This window comes from Condylostylus longicornis, unplaced genomic scaffold (assembly GCF_029603195.1).
Source record: "Condylostylus longicornis isolate FDR11 unplaced genomic scaffold, ASM2960319v2 ptg000039l, whole genome shotgun sequence".
NCBI lineage: Eukaryota > Metazoa > Arthropoda > Insecta > Diptera > Dolichopodidae > Condylostylus > Condylostylus longicornis.
The window spans coordinates 429,472-446,101 of NW_026578008.1; the positions used below are offsets into that span (position 1 = coordinate 429,472).

General features: G+C 24.3%; 1 protein-coding gene across 1 annotated transcript in view; it reads left to right on the forward strand.

Annotated features, from left to right (window-relative positions):
- Positions 1 to 366: 366 nt before the first annotated feature.
- LOC129609416 (solute carrier organic anion transporter family member 74D) overlaps positions 367 to 16,630 on the forward strand; it is a 165,847-nt gene continuing 149,583 nt past the window's right edge. The window contains exon 1 of the mRNA XM_055521318.1: positions 367 to 404. The gene's annotated coding sequence lies outside the window, so the exon portion shown is untranslated. The remainder of the gene's footprint in view (positions 405 to 16,630) is intronic.

The following is a 16,630-nucleotide window of genomic DNA, read 5'->3' on the forward strand; positions in this document are numbered from 1 at the left end:
ATTTTAAAAAAAAAAGTATTTTAATAGAACTTATACTGCAAAGGTAATGTGTAAATAAATTTGCTAATAAAAAATTAATAAATAACAAAAAAAGAACCATAAATACACATACGTTTATGAACTTAAATTATATAACGGCACTTATCTTATTTACATAATATTTTTTCTCTTATATATTTAAAAAGTGTTTACTTCAAGAAACACTTGTGTTTAAAAATTTAAGAAAAATATAAACAATAATAAGAAAAATAAATATAAAAATAGTTACTTTAATATTTGGATAAATTGGATAAAAAGCGACTCCATAATTACTTTGAAATCGATATTTTCTGTATATATATATATATATATATATATATATATATATATATATACTCGTATAATCGGAAATAAAAGAAAGAAAGGTATGTAATATTAAAAAAATTATTATTTAAATGTAAAAATTATTTTAATTATAATTCTAGGTTAATTAAATGTTGTTTTCTTTTGTAGCTTTCATAGTTATTCTGTTTCAAAAATGTATACATAGGTACCTAACCTAGTTTAGGTTATATAATCATTATGTATATAGACATAAGACGATGAAAAATTATTCTTTCTAAAATTTTTTGAAGTTTTACATTTCTTGGGTCCGTTTTTTGTTTTGGTTTTGTACGAGTGCTACCTCTATGTAATGGAATCTTTTGTAATTCTAATCTATCATATGCAGTCAGAAATCTAAGAGTACAGGGTGGAAAATTCAGAATTGGAGCGCTTATTGAGATATGTCTATAAGACTCTCTCTATGTGTGGAATATTTCGTAATTTTGCAGCTATGAGTTCAGGGTGGAACATTTAGAATTTTAGTGTGGGTGTCTCTGAAAGCCATTTCCGAAATATTTCTGCCATCACCTTTTCATAGAAAATACTCTTACGCCTTGTTCTTCTAAAGAAAAATCCGAGATATTTTCTACTACTTGTTTTCCATTCTTTTAAGATTGATTCGAATTGTAGTTCAGTCATATCCTTGATATCAGGCCCAGTTCAACCGGTTAAATGAAGTCAACTACCATTGTTTAGCTTCAGTCTGTCTGAAATAAGTATTTATCAATGATTTGGTAATAAAATTATAAAGAAGAGTATTAAAGCATCATAAAATTATTGAAACTTATTTGAATAAATTACCGAGATATGTAAACATGAACGTAAACCCCAATAATTTTTAAAATGGGCAAAAATTGAAATATTTAAAAACTTCTCATGAAAAAAAACAAACGACATAATAAAAAAGCTATAAATTTTCACTTATTTCTGATAGATATGGTTTTAATTCTCTCAGGAAAATCAAACATCAGAAAAGTTTTTTTTAATATTTTTAGATATAAAACTTAATTATTCCGCCGGCAGAGGCTTTGATGTACTTTTTCCTCTCTTTTTAATAGCTATTTATGTTTTAATATTTCCATATTTTCTTTTTTTATGTACTTTTTTTTTAATATAATGGTTCTTTGACCATTAAATATTTAAAATTCAAAATATTATGTAAAAATGTTTGTTCACATGTGTTCAAATCATTATTAATTTAGATGTATATAAGTGCCTATGTATATACTATTATCTGAAATACTGAAATACTTAATAATAATAAAAAAATATGAAACGTCTATTTCAATTTTGGTCAATTGGGTTAGTAGTTTTTGCTTTTTGGTAAAATTTTAGATGTTTTCGTAATATTTTTTTATAATTTTGCTTTAAAATAGGTTTCTCTATTTTTTTTTGTTAAATTTAACTTTTTAATATTATAAGAGCACTCCAGGTGTTCCATTTTTAGAGGAAATTTCGAAATATTTTAAATTTTTCTTTTGTGCTATTTAAAAGAGTTTTTGTTAGCAAATAAAGTTATTGATGATAATTAACTGATTTTCGATAATAATCATAAGCATACTAATAAAAGCTGCAGCTTTAAAGTTAACTTATAAATATTATAAAATCTATGATCGGTAAATTATTTATGGCCATATAGATGAATATTAGCATTTGTGATCTTATGATAGGAACATGCATAAGAAATTTGAATTAAATTTGAATATTACTCGTTTTTGTTAAAACAAAACGTTTTACAATGCATAAAAATAAGTAATCTAAAATTTATCAAAATATCGACTTAAATGGGTAGGTTAAAATTAAATCTGATGTGATTTTTAATAATAAATCCATTTGCATACAAAAAAGTTATGTAAATTTTCAATTTCAATCCGCTTATTGAGAGATTTGAGTTTTATTGTGAAAAGAAATGAGTAACTAATGTTTGAAATTTGTTGTTGACGTTTCTTTATTTGCATTTTACATGAGTAGAGTTAAATTCATAATTTTATAGATCATATTTAATTCAGACTAGAATATTCTAATATTAAATAAATTTAATGAATAAATTGTTTATCGACATGCAATTTGAATACTTATTTGTAATTATAAATTTTAATGATGCAAGTGTAAAAATTTATCAATATTTAATTTTAAAAATTTTAAAAAACTTATTTTAATCAAAAGAATGAAATTTTTATTAAAAAAAAACTGACTATCGAAAATATTCCATCCCATAATCGCATAACATTAAGAAATAATTGGTAATATGTAATAAATAAACCTAAATACTTATATGCATATGGGTACCTACATATGAATAAATATTTAAGTATAAATAGTGAAAATTTAAATAATGTCTGTAATAATAATAATAATTCAATATTATTTATAATTATAAAGATTTCAATGTTAATTATCTCATATGTAATAATATGCATGTTGATTGAATCGTTTAATTGGCATACTTATTATACTTACAATAAATACTTTTATATTTATAAATTTTTTACATATGCATAACTATGAGGCATATAATATAGTAATGCTTGATTCACTGAATATATTAATTTGCTTTTTTTTGCATACAATATTTTACAATTATGCTTACGAGTATACTTGCAGTTATGCGGAAGGTTGTATTTTTAATTTCCTTCAATTATCACTGCCAAATTCTTATAAATTTATTTTTGTATACTTATATAAAATTGTTTTAAAATCAATAATCGATACTTACTTAAAATTTTCATAATAAATGAGTAAGTAAGTTATTCACAAAGCAATGTTTCTCAAAATTTTAATATGTATAATTCCTATATATAATATTTACTAATAAAAATATTAAGCAAGAAAGTCATTATCAGGCAATAATGAATGCAGTGCAATAGTGCAACAAAGAAGTACTTAAAATTTGACTGATAGTTAAGCCCGAAGTGGAATAAAATGTCGGGACTCGGTGAATACATTTCGGAGTTATTCCGAAAAATATCCGAATAAGTCCGAATTAATATTAAAATTTGAAACAGATTCTGTTAAAAATTTAATTCGAGCAGATTAAAAATTCAACATTTTTTTATATCAATTAAATTCTGATAACTAAAGTTGTGACTCGTTTGATAATATTCAGTTGTACTTGATACACTTTACACTTTATAAAATTCGGAGTTATTGCTAAAAACTTCAATTCCGAATAAGTATTTAAAATTAAATTAGATTCTTCTTGAAATTTGATTCGAAAATGCTAAGTGCTCAATTTTATTTTTGTATCAATTTAATTCCGAATTATTCCGAAAAATGCTCAATATCAAATATAATGTTGAATTTAAATAAAATTAATAAACATATTTTCAGCGAAGAGTTAATGTAATATATTTAGTGAAAATTTGTTATATTGTGACATTATTGTGCATATTGTAAACTTGCCTAATAATCAAAATTTCAACGCAAAAATAAATTCCACATATTCTTAACTGACCCGATTAATATCAACATTTATTTAGGTAACTAAGTATGAGATTGAAACTTTAAATCACAAAATATAATAAATAAAAACAAAAGAATTAATTTGCAACACTTTCATTTCAATAGCTAAGCATAATAATAAATTATTAATGCAATAAATTAATTAATTAAGCGCACCGTAACTGCGGGTAACAATGTAAGAAATACATAAATAACAAAAAAGTCTCAAATAATAATTAATAATAAATGAAACAACAATAAACATGTGAATGCATATAATTTAGTTGCTTATTACGCAAAGTCTGCAATTTAACCGTTATTATGTGGCCATAATGTTCATATTGTTTGTGTATATGTGTGGAATGTATGTGTAATACTTGACTATTACATTCAATTTCACTTTCAGATTATTTTTGTTATTATTATTATTCTTTTGGCTTTATGCTTATATTTTTGTTGTTATTATTTATAACTTGATGACGATAAAATTACAAGAAAATTATTGCAAACCCCATATAGTAAAATTTAAAATTGTTTATGTTAGCATATTGTATACTTATACAAAAGCATTCTCAGTTTTAAAAATTTGGATTTTTAATCTAGTAAAGCATGTTTTTTTTCTTTTTTACCTTTCACACTCAATTCTCCATTATTAATGCGAATTGAAAGCTTTTTTTTTTAAAAAAAAAACGTTGATTACAAACACTATAAAATTATGTAGTAAGTGCTTAATGCAAGTAAGCATTTTAAATTGGACATTTGATTAAGCATGGATTTGATCTAAATATGGTTGGAAAATGGCACGGAAACATACACAAAAAAAAATTAATTACTTATCTTTTTCTTGTTTTTGTGTACGTTATGATTTTTTGCTTTTTAGTTTTGATTTGTCAACATAAATTTTGTGCGTGGGTGAAAGTAATAATGATATTTTTGAGTATTTAAAATATTTTGTTAAAAAAAAACACAAGTTCAAGAGAATATAATGTTTCTCAAAGAAGCTGTTTTCTCATTTTAATAACTGATTATTAATTCTGAGTACTATAATATAGAATAATTGTTTCAATTGAATCCATATTCCACGAAATAGGTAAATTAAGTAAAGTTGAAAGAAAGATATTGTAAAATATCTTCTCGAATTATTTGGGAATTATTAAATGATTTTCAAATTTCATGGCGCTTTTGAAATAACTATGACATAATGTTAAAGCTGCAATATAATAAATATTGCTTAAACAAAGCTGGATACGATGTACACTTAGTTGCTTGCACATATTTTAAGATTTTTAAGAAGGTATTCTACAGTTGAACTTTTTGAATTCAATGTTGTTCATACAAAATGTTTGATTGTAATTAAAGAAATGTTTGATTAATTAATATTGTAATCAAACATTTGCAATGAACATTTTGTATGAGTTCAAATCTGTTTCAATACTTTTATTTAATGTTTAAACGTTGTGTTATGTAACAATTTGTTTTTATAGTAATTATTTAAATAAGAAAATTTCATTATCAAAGTTAATTATCGAGAAATATTAAAAGTTAAATGTACTGAAAATTGTTATCTCTTAATTCAAATATTAACAACAAAGCTGTTAAGTAACAAAAAGTAATATTTTAAAATTTTTATAACTTTACAGAGTTATTAACGTAGAACAATTAATATTTTTATAAGTTAAAAACAAAGAAAACACAATTTACAAAAGTTAAAGTTCAACACTTTAATAATCATTTTTTGTTTTCTCTATTAATCCTTTCTGTTATTTTAAAATTTAGCGTTTTAACGTTTGTAAATCTTATAAAAGCAAATTATTTTTTCTTGCTCAATTACTTTTTGTACAAAGGGATCTTTTCACTTACCTTTACTTTATTAATAATATTTATTTACCGGCTCACATACATGAGGTCAAAAGAATTATTTCTATTATTTTCTTGGTCTTTTTACAATTTCAAAAGAAAATTCGTCCTTGTGAAAGTCACTTTTCCCCCTTCTTTTGTGATACAACGTTATACTTAATAGAAATTGTTGTTCATTTCAATGCTATTATTAAAATTATATATCCTTAGATATCCTTATCCAAAACAAAAAAACAAAAACAAAATAAACAAAAAACAATAAAAAACAACAAAGGGAAAAAATCATATTTCATAAAAAGAAAACTGAATGACCTTCAAAATATACGGACAATAGTGACGATTGTTATAACTCCCACGAAAGCATAGGCAAAAGCAAACTTAGGAAAAAAATTTACAAAAAAGAAAAGGCAAAAAATAAACAAAAAAAAAAATAAAGTAAATTTTATCATGTAAATATAAAAATAACGGTTAAAGTTATTACTATTTCTATGCTTTCAATATAAGCATAAGTTAATAACACCCAAACACATTTTTATGTTCATATATACACATAAGTATGAAAGTATATGTACAATACGTACATATAAAGCATGTGGTGGACATTTTTACTGTTTGTTGTTTATCGTCCTTGAAGATAAACAGCAGCCAAAATAAATTAAATATAATGCCAACGGCATTTTTATTTAAAACCCCCCTAAAAAAAAAACAAGAGTATATACAAACAAATAACCACAATTATATAAAAATTGAATATGCGGAAGACAAGGGGGATTGGGCGGGATACTGTGCGTGTATTATTTTTTATAAGAAAATAAATATGAAAGAAAAATATTTTGATAATAAGGATAATATTATTGCATTGTACATGAACATTTTTAAATGTTTTGACAACAGCTTGTACACACATTTAATATACATATATATATACGTATATTTTTCGTATATTAAAGAATTCTAATATGAAAATAAATAAAAAAAAAAAAGACGCAAGGTGACGTTTTATGAAAAAAATTCTATTATATTTTTTTGTTTTTCTTTTAAATGGAAAATCTCTCTTTTGTATTTGGGTATGAAGAGTTGAGAAATTTGTGGCGAAAATGGCATAAGTCGAATTACTACAAAACTGAGTTTTAAGGTTTATTGAATTCTCTGGTGCCAAAACTATAAGCAAGCGAAATTTAGTTTCATTTGGACAATTTTAAGGTAGTCAATTGAGAGTTAAAAAAAATGTCTTTTTAATAATTTTTTTTTTGAAAAGCTTACGATATCGAAAACGTGGTTATATTTAGACAAATTCTAATGAAAAAATTTATAACAGACTCTTTAAAACCTGAGGATAAAATAAAATTATTAAATAAAAATTTTGATCTCGGTCCAACAAATCCGATATCATACGTTCAATCTTCAAGTTTTCCTACAAATGACTTTAAACCTTTGAACTTGAAACACACAAAATAATTTTTTCGTTTTATTCGATTTTGATTTTTTGCACAGAAATTTTATGATGCCTGTTTTGTATACAATTTATTTCGAATTTCTATTGGATTGCCCTAACCTATATTATGTAAATGATGGACAGTTTGTCTATTATTAATATATTATCAAAATTAATTGATTATATAATGTAATCATAGATTATGGTAATTTTTTAACTCAGCTTGAGAGAAGAAAGAAATTTTATTTCGGAAAATTATGAATTTTATTGATACATATTTTAAATATACCTCATTAGAGTCAATTAAATAATAAGAAAAGTGCTCCTAAACTTTTACAGAAGAATAACTTTTATAAATTAAGATAGGTACTTAAAATTTCTATGCTTTTTTTTAAATCGTTCACATTATGTGAAGCCCACCGTCAATTCTTCATTCTTCAGAATCGTAAAATTTATTTTTAAATGTAAGATCAACCTTCTTTGTAGTCTATAAAAAACATTGCAATCGTAATTATTATCAAAATAAATTTGTATTATTAGATTAAAATCAAATTAAAATAAAATTTCTATTAAGTATACAAAAATTTTTACGAAATTGTGTAGGTTTTTCTTCTTAAAAATGAAAAAAGATTTATGTTTAGAAAATTAGTGACTGTTATGACATACAATTTAAATTATTTTACAGTTGTATAAAATGATTCAAATACAAAATGTGGGCCCCAATTCCTATAAAATAAAATAAAGATTTAAAAAATGAAATCAGAAATTGTGTGGGTACTAGGTAAAATGGAAATTGAGAAGTCAGAAATTGGGTGGTTTTTCTGCAAAAAAAAAATTAATTCGAAAACAAGCTTAAAATAGCAGAATAATGCATAAGTAATTATTGTCCTCTTCAGTTCAAAAATTCTTATAAATTTATTGTTGTTTTGTACGAAAAAGGACCTCTCAATTGTTAAATTATGAAAAAGAAATTAAGAATAAGTGAGACCAATACAGTTTTAAGAAATATCTGGTTATCGTATAAAAAATTCAGGTTTTAAAATTTTAGAGAAAAATCTTAAGATTAGAAGGCTATACAAATTTTTATGAAAATTATCAGAATAACATTTAATTTATATGCGATAACCGGTTCTCAAAGCTGCCATACAGATTCCAAATTTTATTTTATCTGCTTTTTACAATTGCAACAATACTCTATTCAGGCCCAACATCTATTTAGAATAAGTATAAAACGAAATTTTGTTTAAATAGCTTCCAAAATCGTAAAATTTTCAATCGTACTTTCAATCGTTCATTTGCAATTATGAGATTAAAAATTAATACAAGAGAAATATAAAGAGAAATAATTCTCATCGAATTGAGCACACTCTAATATTGCAAATTACTTATTACATAATATTTCTCAAATATGAAAAAAATAATAGTATGTTTTCTCTCATTTGTTTCTCTTATTAAAATTTTTAATATTATCCTTATAAATAATTACGTCAATTCGAATTTTACTTTCCAAGAACAGAAATAAAATCAAATCTAATTTGTTGTATGTCACGTATTAAATCAGTCCTCGTGCACTAAGTGTATACGTTAAGCATTTTTTCCATATACAAGAAAGTTAAAATTAAAAATTTAATTTGAAAATAAAATATTCTAAATTCTTATAAGTATCTATATCGGAGCAAAATATCTTTGAAATGTAAATTTAAGAAATAATATCATATAATTTGAAATTCGTACTTACTTATATTTGTGAATATAAGTTAAGAAAAAAAATTAATTCAAATTTTATTTTCGTTTCAATAGAATTTTAATTTTTTGTTTTAAAAATAACAATAAGTACTTGATTCATATTACGCATAAATACATACATGAAATTTTTTGTGAAAAGTTCTTCTTTACCTCAGTCTCTCCTAAGGCAAGCAAACAAAATTATTATGTAAAGTATAAATTTTCCAAAAAATTTGTACACTTGTTTGAAAAGCAAATCTTCCTCTTTCTTTTATAAAAATAATTTGTAAATTTCTTTTTCTGTGTTTTCTTAATTCTTATACAAAAGTTTTGAATAAATTTTTTGTTTTTCTTCTTCTTCAAAATTCTTAATAATTTTTCTTTGTTCTTTTCATTTATTCCATGTGTAAGTAAGTGTATAAATTTTTTTGTATTTATCCTTTTTTAAGGATATTTATCATTATTATTACATTGAGACTGTTGTGTATATACGTGCGTGCAGTTTATTTTTTTTGTTTGTTGTTTTTCTTTCAGGCTTTGGCCTTGCTCCTCATTTATATTGTAATAGCTTTAATATTATTGGTGTTCCGATGTTGTAAACGAGCGAATTTTTTGATTCTATATTTGATTTTAGTTTTTTTTATCTTTAAATTATGATAAAATCATTTTTTTTTCCCCACATCCTCATCCTCTTTTATTTTATGGTTATGGGGCGTTATTTTTTTTTATTTATTTGTGTTTTTTATTATTTTATATGAAAATTATAATTTTATTCTCTTTTTTTTGTGACTTTTCAGTTATATAAATTTTATGTTTCAGTTTTTTTTTTTATTATGTTTTCATGTGTTTGCATATTTTCTCAAGGATTTGATAACAGGAGCACAGTTTTCATAATATTCAATTTTGTATAGAAAAAAACCGAAAATATTGAACCTAAAATTTTTAACATTGAAATTTTTAAAGAAAAGGAAACAAAAAAATAAAAGAAAGGGGGGGGGGGGGGAATAAAGCTTTAAACTTAATTCTTATTAAAAATAAAGCAAAACGAATTTTCGGATAAAATTTTACTTAAATGATTTTCTCGAACTTTTTGGTGTTATACGAAATTTTACAAATTATAATTAAATTTGAGTTGAACGCAAGAAGATTTTATAAATGCTGGAGAAACACCTCTGGAAATTAAGTCTTGAATGTAAAATGTATAGTCTCAACATTTCTGTGATGGGATCTAAGGTGTTGCAAGAATAACTTCATTAGTTCATTAATTAGGGGGATAGGTCTCCAGGGAGAGCTTTAATAATAATATTTTGTTTTTGATTTTGCTGAGAGTTATAATATAAATTCTCTGAATTTCTTGTATATCCAGAGTCTTGTCACCATAAGTAATCTGCCAAAGGAAGAAGTATTCTTCCATTTTAGACTATTAAGGAAATTTCGTAACGGTAAATCTTCAAACTCTACTCCATCAAATTTTTGTAGCTCTAATTTGTATTGCTTATAATCTAACATAAACGTCAAACTTTAATTTTTCTCAAATTAAATTTTTCTGTAATCAAATTGCATGTTATAGGCCTTCAAAATACATCATATAATATACTTTTCTTTACGGTATGCCAAGGCTTTGATTATTAAACTTGGCCGAATTGAAATCGGGAAAATTAACAAACGATAATAGTAAAATGTTCCATTAATCCTGAAGACTTCAAAGCGTACCTTAAAATAAAACGATGATAAAATAAAAAATTAGACAAAAAGGATACTTAAACCATGAAAAGAAAAAAACAAAAGGAAAGGAAATTAAATTGAAAATTTTCCTCCTTTTTTTCCAATGTTCAAATGTCTTCAGACTCTAAAGGAACAATGCAATAAAACTGAAAAAGAAATAGACAGTTTTTTTTTTATTTTTTGGATTTTTTTTATTAAAATAGCAAAATTCGATAAAGAAAGGTGGAACAAAAATTGTAAAATTTAATATGCTAAGTAGACTCTGACTAATCTTAGGATAATGTAAAATAAGTCTGAGTCTGCAAAAAACCATCATTCTTTTTTTGTTTCTGAATTTTTATGTTTTTTGATATTTTTAAATAATAGAAAAGTATTATGTACGCCCAGTGGATTCTGAAGTCGGATAATTCAGTAATAGGTTTTTCAAATTTAATTAAGCTTGCGCCTTTCTCATGTGCCGAATTCAGTCAAGGCACTTTTATAAAATCAATACGAATATTAAATAAAGGTAAACCGCAGTTTTTATGAAATTAAATTGCAACTTTTTTAAAGTTCAACCCGAGCTTTTATGAAGTTAAATCTCAACACTATGTTTATGCACTGTCTACCAATTAGCTGAAATTCACGATTATTCCAAGCGTTTTCAAAAGACAACGCAACGCATTCAAACTTTGAAACTATATATATGTGGATAGTTTTCCAAACTTCCTTCTGTACACTGTTCCAAAATTTCGGATGCATATGGTATAAAACAGCATTGTTAGCTTTATTTCACCTTATATAATATATGCCAGATTATTATTCTCTTACATTATAAATGGGACTATAAAATTTACTATCCTATTAAAATGCGAATGGAAAATAGGTAAAAAAAAGAAAACATGGATTTCTTTTGCTAGATAATGGGATTGAATTTTTATCTAAGCTATACTGGGAATTTTTGCAAGTACTTATTTTTCATTTTGTTTTTGCTTCTTACTCCTTGTTTTCGGCTACATTTTTAAGTATGTGTGCATAAGTATATGAATAGGATTTATTTAAATGGTATTATAAATCGTGACTGGAATTAAAAATTTTTTTTTTTGGGTTGCCTTGGAAAGATTTTCTTCATTCCTTTTTTTTTTTTTGTTTTTCTTACTTATTTTTTCGTGTTTTTCATTTTTCGGACAGGTTTTTATAAAATGTTATTAAGGATTTATTTTCTGGGTAAAATGCACTGAAATGAGAAAACCAAAAAAAAGAAAAAGGAAATTTGATTTTTTCAAACTGGACTGGAAAAATTCATTTTGTTGCTTAAAAATTCTGATCTCCTAATTCATAACATTCATTTAATCCACATTTATTGGGTGTAATTTATTTACGTATTAAGTACCATTATTTCTACTGATTTTCACATGATACTGTCAGAAGTTTATTATAAAATTTTTAATATAATTTTAAGATATTCAAAATTTTAAATTTTTATAACTTTATTTCGTTACAAGAAATTGAGTGAAAATCAAAGGTTGATCAAAGAATGTAGGCGTAGGTATTTCATGTTAAAATTGCAATTATGGATATAGATGGAGGTAAAGAGTTAATTTTGTTGTTCTATGACTGGTTGTTAAAAAATTATAGGCATTTTAATTTAATCTTTTTAATTTTTGGAAGATTTTTTTTTTACCCAAGTGACCATCAACAATATACAAAATAAAAGTTTAAGGGTAATATACAAAACTTATTGCTTTCGGCCAAAAAATTCAAATTTTTCCACGCAATACCCACTTAACAGGGCTTCGAGAAATTTGTAATTATTAATAATTAAGTAATTTTAAGACAGAAATATGTTAGCCGAATTCGCACAAAAATTTTGATCTAGAAGTTTTAAAAATTTTTTGTTTTGATGTCTATTACTTTTCCAAATATGCATGGTTCAGTTAGGTAGTTTTGTCTACTGAATACAGATAAAATGCTAACGAAACGGTAGAGAATAAATATGAAGTTATAAATGTAGTAAACTTTTACCCTATATTGTAGTAAGGCAAATTAATAATCCCGTACGTTTTCTTTTTTCTGACATACTTAAAAGAGAGTATTTTAATTTTAATTTGATTTTGAACTACAAAATACATTTAACAAAATTTTCTCTTCTTTTTTGTTTTACTCATTTTCAATTTTAAAATAAAATTATATTTGCAAACAGTAAAATATTGCCTAATTTCTTTCAACACACGATAAGTATAAATAACAATCACATATGTGTATGCCTTTTGGTAAAGCCTGACATACTCATATTAAATTCCGAATTATTAAGTACATACTTAGTTAAATAGAAAAATGAAATTAGAACCTAGTATAAAATCAACTCGTTAGCATATTATTTTTAGTTAAAAATTATTATAGTATGACCCAGATTATATGCTTTGAACTAATTTAAATTAAATTAAAAATTTTCAACATATGATGTACATACTTAAATTTTACTGAATGGCATGGCACGTGCTTACCTAAATATCTAAATCACACAAAAATAATTTCATGTGAAAGTGTATAGTTTTGCAAATATAATGAAATAACACATATGGTTAGAACTATAATGAAGTTATATTAGAAAGAAATAGATAGCATAAAATAGATTGTTTAAAAAACTGGCAAGAAATTTTAATTTTAATTTTTATCTCCCTTTTTTATAAGCAATTATGCTAAAAAAGGAAGAAGATAATTTGCAAACTTTGCAAATAAAAGAGTTCTGAATACGAACGTTCCAAATGTTTATAGAGAATATTTAGAGGATTGAATAAATAAGTTAGAAATAGTTTTTCAGTCAAAAATGTTCTGCAAAAAAAAAATTTAAATGTTGTACTAATTTAAAAAGAAAACAAATATGACTGTGGATCGTGACTTTATAAATTTAACAATTTGGCAGTTGAAAATTTTTAATAGTCTTAAACTAATTTTTAAAGGTTCTAAATAATTCTTAAAGGAAATGAGTTCTAAAGTAATTTTATTTATTAGACGAAATTGATTTATAAAAAGATTTGTGTGTGGAACATGTTGACTAGTACCTTTAATCGTTTAGTGCACCGTATAATTTATATTGCATAAGGTGTTGTTGAAATTAATTTTCTAAATTTCAAAATTGCAGTGTTGTAACACAATATTCTATTTAGCAAATTAATATTTAACAATTTACTTCTTAACTGTATAAGATTTAAGAACCGTTGTGAAATCATTGAGTTAGCATATCAAACAATGCGAATTTTGCGTTTGAAAAAGGTTGCGTTAAGCCGAGTTTTACTGAGTTTTAAAACATTTGCGCGCACATTTATTGAAAAATATGTGTTTTTTGTCATTTGATCTATATTTTTATGATTAATATGGAAAAAAAAATTTGTACATATTTCTATATATAGATGCTCCTACATCGCGTGCCTAAATATTATATGTATACAATAGAATATTTGACTTTTAATATTAGCATACAATTTAACTATAACAAATCGTAAGTTCGATTGTGTTTAAATATCATAGCGCTCTAATTTCGAAATTAGAGTACTTATTTGGCAACTTTTCTACCCTGGCAAATTATTAAAACTCGAATATAATGATGTTATTAAATCGGATTCTGATTAGAATTCTTGAATTCAGCTTGAATATAAAATTCTAATTTAAATTTGAAAACCGAGTTTAAATACATTATTTATTTTTTATATATTATGGAACTCAAGATGAAAAATTGTAAGACTTGTTGTATCTAAGTGAATGAAAACATTAACTGCCAGTTTATAGTCGGATTTACGCAATTCATATCTATTCCAAGCCAATTTCACATGGTTCTAGTTAGCACGGGACGGTTATAATAATAATATGCCGCATAATGAAATAATTAGCTTTTAAATGTGGTTATCTTGTGCATATTAAGAACCTACTTTTATTAAATAATCATTTAATAATATTTCAATAGAGAAAATCTATAATCAAATTAAAACATTCTCAATTAATTTCAGAATACTAATTAAGTATAAAATATAAAAATTATCCCCATAATTACCCATATGTACATTATATTCCTATAAGTAATTCCAATTATTTCATTATTATAATAATTAGATTTGTCGAATAAAATGACATTAATTACCTATAATAATGAGAGTATTTTATTTGCAATAATTTTTCATTATATATATATATATAAGCATAATACTACATACATAAATTTTATTATTTTAACACAAGTTTCCCATGGGCATTATTATTCAAGAAAATCGAATAATATTAACCTCCTTTAAAATAAATTCATATATGAAGACCTCAAAGTTATATATACTAATGTAATTATTTTATTGATAATGTTATTTTTTTATACAAGTATAGTTATATTTTGTATGTATGTTATTTTGTTTGGATACTATACACCACAATGGGCAAATTTATGTATGATTCTCCCTTAAAATTTTTAACCAAATTCTATTAAATTTGCAAATATAAGAATTATGTTAATTCATTTATTATTGTTATATGTACACATACTTCTGTATTTGGGGCCGTTCTTATTTGAGGCTCTCTGGATTCACATTAGTAAATGTACTGTGGATTTTTGAAAATAACCAATAACCCCGTTTTCGACCAATTTTAGTTAGTGAGGGAAATTTATTATGGAAAACATCAGAAATATGAATGAAATGATACATGAAGACATAAAAAATATGGGATCTATTAAGGGCCGTCGAATTTAAAATTGAAAATATTGCACGGGTCGGGATACTTTATCGAATTAAAATGTCTGCCGTAGAACGTTTTATTTTACTATAAAAAGTATCTTTTTTGGAAACGATGTGCGAGTTAGCGAACCAAAGTTAATAAACTTAAACATCTTGCGAGTGGCATAAAATAATGATGTCGATTGAAGGTTGATTGTGGATATGCTGGATTCATACATCATGTAAAAACCTGAAAAAGCTAGTAATGAACCTTAATTTAATATAATGAAAAAAATCCGTGAATGTGTAGGGCCTTGTTTTAAATTTTTTAAATTGCTATATTGAAAAATTTTTACTTTAGAGATGATAGGTTTTCGAATATTTCAATCCATGTATTAAAAAAGGCGCAAAATGAAGATTTTTATCCTTCTTTGACCTTATATCACAATATTTATACGTAAATATTTATGTACAAATATAAAATGAATAAAAATGGACATCAATATTAATATTTATTTTTAGGGAAGGGGATTTTATAATGAAATATAAAGAATATTGTGGGATGGATAAAAAATGCGGCATAATATCAATATATTGACAACAGAAAATAGAAGAAGAAGAAGAAGATAATAATGTAAAGGGACCAAAATGAATAAGAGATGTCCTTTGAATGTCCTTAAATGAAAATAGAATTTTTTCATTTTTTCAATTTTCATTGTTCTTATTTTTTGTTATTGTTCTTTGTTTCTCCTATCTTAAGGGTAAAAATCGATCAAGAACGCAAAAAGCAGAAAAATTTTCAACTTTTCTATTTAAAATGAAAAACTATATGTTTATTTTTCTTTACAGTTGTATTAACAATACACGCATAATATAGAATCCTTAAATAAAAATAAGTATAATTTGTTTATATTAAGTCTGTTCAAGATAAGGATATTCTATGAATTTCTTAAGGAAAACAAGGATAAACATTATGAAAAATCAATTCCTTTGTTGTAAAAACAAGGATACAAATAAAGTTAAAGCAAAATACATATTTTCTTACCGATCGAATTAAGTGAAACAAGGGAAGTATTGTGATTGCATTCATTTCATATGCCGAGTTTTTAAGAGAATTTTTTTGCATTCAACAGAAAGTTTTTTTAGCGAAAAATCGGCTTGTATATTTGCGGACATTCCTGTGTCTAACACTCAGTCATTACCGTTTTTCTTAAACAAGCCTCTGAAGGTAGTAAATTGATCAACTTTTGAATTGGATAAGGTCTCGAAAACTTATTTACCACTCGATGTCTATTTAATATCGTTGAACAAAAGAACGTAGTTAGTGGCGTTATTTTGCAATTTTATATTTTACTTTTATTTAATATCATTATATCATTATGCTACTGCAGACAAAATAGACCTA